Raw genomic sequence first — 4,421 nt, 5'->3', positions numbered from 1 at the left:
ACTGGTGACACAAATGGCCCATTACGCCATATAGCACAATGTTCATTTCAAACACAAAGTGTTTTGAAAATTAAATTAGGTTTTAGCACTAAGGAACAGTCCAGACTTGAAACAGCGGATGAAAGCACTTTACCAATTCAAACTCTTTAGCAACCATTTATGATTACGATGTCAAATGGCACAAGTTGTCGATTTAGACTAAGACTTATTTGAAACGTGTTTCATTTGTTCTTTACAAAGTGTTAGATACAATTTCACTTCACATAAGAATTTTCAAGCTCGGTTAAAACGTATTTTCAAGCATACAAACCACAACTAAACAACACGAATGTAAATATATACGACCGAGCATACTTCCTAAAGAAAGGCAAGAAACGGACTGGTAATAGGTAGGCCTGTTTTTGAGAGATTGTGGTAAACTACAGTTCATTATTACAAGCAAAATGTTTTTGCTTCGGAGATGGAGTGTGATGCCTTGCTCCTATTCATGGCTCTTGACCTACAATTTTTGAACAAACTAAATTAGTTATTCATTAAATGGGAAATCTGAAGTGGGGATTACTTCGCCAATATCATTAGCAAGTTTATGAGGGAAAAGAAAGCGATATAACTTCGAAAAGCAAATGTAAGAATGAAGTACATAGTATTGTAGCTGGGAAAGTAGGAACATGAGATGCGTCGTGTTTCAGAAAAGTGGTCGAGGTTCCCTGATCCTAGTAACATGAGCTGAGATTATTTTGTCAGGGACTCATGGTCATGGCTGTATATAATTTTCACAAGCAACAAACCCTATGTGACAACCTACCTTCGATCACCATGCTATATAATCTATATAATAGAAAAAATGGAGCCTTCGATTACCTAAATACCTATTTTCGTACCAGTGTGATGAGGCTCTGAAACTGCACATACAAGGATTTTCATGGGACCATTCAGGACTTTGAAAAAAGATACAAAAACTGCATTCAGCTCCTCCATCTAAGGCTACCTCAATAATAAACCAATACTTCATGATAGAATAATCTGAAAATCATATAAGATAACAATGCAAAATAATCTTGCAGCACCTCCTAAAACTGTAAAAGCTGTGAAATTGGCAGTCAACTTACTATCAACGGAAACACCACACTATGATAACAATGCAAAAATAATCTTGCAGCACCTCCTAAAACTGTAAAAGCTGTGAAATTGGCAGTCAACTTACTATCAACGGGAAACACCACACTAAACTATATTTTTTAGGAACAAGATGCTAATATGCTTTCCCGTTCCCCACTGCAAGGATGCAGGTCGTCTCCTCATTCTCCACCACGAGGACACCGGCGCGTCCCTGTTCTCCACCGTCAGGACGCCCAAGTCCTCCCCTATCTCCACCACAAGGACATTGGGCGCCTCTTCGTTTGCCACCCTGAGCACCGCATTGAGGTCGTCTAGCAATGTACTGTCGAGGCAACTCCTTTTCATTGTCCCCCTCTCTTAATTTTTCGTAGCACACACCCCTTGTTATTCTACACCTAGGACAGTTGTTCTTGTAGATTTTGCTGACCACCATATTCTGCAGTAATTAGTATGGCTGCAGTCCAATGTGTTGATTTTCAGCAGGCCAATGTGTTGATTGACTAATTTTGTGCATCAAAAACAGTAGGGCAGTGTTGATGAATCAATTTTATTTAGTAAAAAACGGAGTCTGTAACAATACTATAAAAGCGCTAGTCTCCAAAGTCCACCATGCTGAAAAAACATTTAGCACCCATTTAAATATGGATTTGGGTTCATATATACACAAAGTACGGTAATTATTGTGAAGCAGAAAAAGAATGCTCCTACTATCAGAAAAATGTGCCGACAACAACACCATCCTATTAGAGCTCGAAAATAGGAACAGAGAAGGCACCTATACCTGCTCATGGAGCTGTGTCTGAACCTCCATTTGCATATGTAGAGCTTCTGCCAAGTTCCTAAGAAAATGAGAAGGGGACAGATGTAAATTTGTAAGGTCATGGTATTTACCATGCATACATTCTAGTGTAATAATTCAGAGATATTAGTTGCTTTTGAACGGAGCACTTCCACTGCTACCTAGTCGTACCTTCTTAATGTCCGAGGAGTCCTTCTTGTCACATACAATATGCATCAAAATTCAGTATAAAAAGGACTGCTCATGAGTAGAAAGATCATTGTCACAATTTGGAATGACACATGTTCTAGTAGGAATCCTAGATATACAAAGAGAGGATTAGTTCGGTAGAATCAATATGATTATTAGTAAAAAAAACAGAGTCCGTAACAATACTATAAAAGCGCTAGTCTCCAAAGTCCACCATGCCACAACAACATTTAGCACCCATTTAAATATGTATTTGCGTTCATATATACACAAAGCGCAGTAATTATTGTGAAGCAAGAAAAAGAATGCTCCTACTATCAGAAATATATGCCGACAAGGCGACAACAACACCATCCTATTAGAGCTCGAAAACAGGAACAAATAAGGCACCTATAACTGTTCATGGAGCTGTGTCTGAACCTCCATTTGCATATGTAGAGCTTCTGCCAAGTTCCTGAGAAAAGGAGAAGGGGACAGATGTAAATTTGCAAGGTCATGGTATTTACCATGCATACATTCTAGTGTAATAATTAAGAGATATTACTTGTTTTTGAAGGGAGCACTTCCACTACTACCTAATTGTACCTTCTTAATGTCCGAGGAGGCCTTCTTTTCTGCATAGAGTATGCATCAAAATTCAGTATAAAAAAGGACTACTCATGAGTAGAAAGATCATTGTCGCAAGTAGGAATCCTAGATGTACAAAGAGAGTATTAATTCAGCAGAATCAATATGATTACGCAACAAACTATGAACCATTGCACTATATCTCAAGAATTTATAGTGTAGCTACCAAACAAAGTGGTAATCAAGGCAACATCAATCTAACAACAATGGCTGATCAATGATGTTTTAGTCCTTCTGGTTTACTAATTCAGAAGAACTGTAACAAAAATAGCTCTTTGGTCAATAGCATCAACTGATTCTTTGAACTCTAAATTCCACTCTTAGCTAAAATTATTCTTCCTCTCTTCTATGTCAGATCTGTACACGTCAAGTTTAAAAATCCATATAATAGCGAACTAAAATACATGTGAGGAAGAAATTAAGTGAGGGAGAGAAAGAGTGGAGCACCTAGTTCGCCGCCAGCTTGCATCGCTCGAGCCGCCTGCAACAGGCACATGTTGCCTCCTTATACTCTAGATCCGCGAGGCAGCATGGGAGGAGGGATGAGCTCCTGGTTCCTCAAGCCTTCCCACACCGCCTGTTCACCTCGAGCTACTTGCCCAGTGGGGGGAGGCAAAGGTGGCGCCTCTCATGGCGCAGAGGATGCGCCTCTCATGGTGCAGAGGAGGTGACGATGCGGTGGCGCAACAAGTCGACCTGCCGGCCGCCGGCAGGTGCGCGAGGCCTCACCCTGCCCCTTCCCCATGCTAGGACCGCTCACCTTCTCCTTCCCCGCTGTTGCTTGCCTTCCTTGCCGGCCTCCTCCTTCCCTTGTCGTCCGCATCCTACACCTCCCCTACATCCCCATCCGCACCGCGAAGACGACCTATGTCCGATCTGGATCGACGGTGACATGGAAGAGGACATGAGGAGGCGAGCAGAGGAGAAGGCTGGCGGTGGGATCGACGATGACATGGTAGAGGATAAGTGGAGGTGAGTGGAGAGACGAGGCCGGCCGGCGTATGCTAGCGAGGAGAGGATTGTGGGGATCGAGGGAGGGGTGCGGCGGCTCGTGGGGATAGAGGGGAAAGAGAAAGAGAGCTAGGGTTCGTTTGGCGGCTGGGGTGGGAGTGGGGCAAGACGCGGGTGATTGGGTGCGGGCGCGCCGAGCAGATTGAGCAAAACCACCTGCATCTAAAAAAGGCAACCCAGCCAACCAACGTGAGGCGCGAGCCCATCAGTCATTAGACAACGAAAACGACTATGAGGTAAAAACTAGGTTTAACTACTGCGAAGATCAATGGTCCAGACGCACGAAAAAAGCAGATCCGATGGCCAACAAAGGACCAATCGGGAAAGCCTCGTGGAGGCAAGTTGCCCAGCCTCATTATTGGCTTAAATTACTAGAAATGCATTCAAATACAACAACAACAAAATTAAAAAAATCGGGACAGCAAACATAACGTGTATAGTACCAAATCAATTTGCACTTCCCTCAACAATAAAAGAATAATTCGTGTTGTCTAGCATATGGACTAAATTTGAGTAAAATTTCCCCGTTTGAATGGGATTGTACTCGTGTTAGTTATACAACCATCTAAATATTATCTTCACAACACATGACATGAATATAGAAGTAGTAAATTCCTATATAAATATGAACTACATGTACATACGATCTCAAATTCAAATACAAGTATCCATTTTA

The 4,421-nt window shown here is 41.9% G+C and overlaps 1 long non-coding RNA gene across 1 annotated transcript; it reads right to left on the bottom strand.

Moving 5' to 3' along the window:
* Nucleotides 1-242: 242 nt before the first annotated feature.
* Nucleotides 243-3,889, bottom strand: LOC123187887 (uncharacterized). The gene is made up of 6 exons (XR_006494191.1): nt 3,182-3,889; nt 2,652-2,721; nt 2,498-2,561; nt 2,090-2,216; nt 1,901-1,958; nt 243-499 (listed from the first exon to the last, which is right to left on the bottom strand). It is a non-coding gene; the product is annotated as an uncharacterized lncRNA (long non-coding RNA).
* Nucleotides 3,890-4,421: the final 532 nt, after the last annotated feature.

Source organism: Triticum aestivum, chromosome 2A (genome assembly GCF_018294505.1).
Source record: "Triticum aestivum cultivar Chinese Spring chromosome 2A, IWGSC CS RefSeq v2.1, whole genome shotgun sequence".
Classification (NCBI taxonomy): domain Eukaryota; kingdom Viridiplantae; phylum Streptophyta; class Magnoliopsida; order Poales; family Poaceae; genus Triticum; species Triticum aestivum.
Note: the sequence above shows the minus strand (reverse complement) of the source record. Positions and strands in the feature narration are given on the sequence as shown.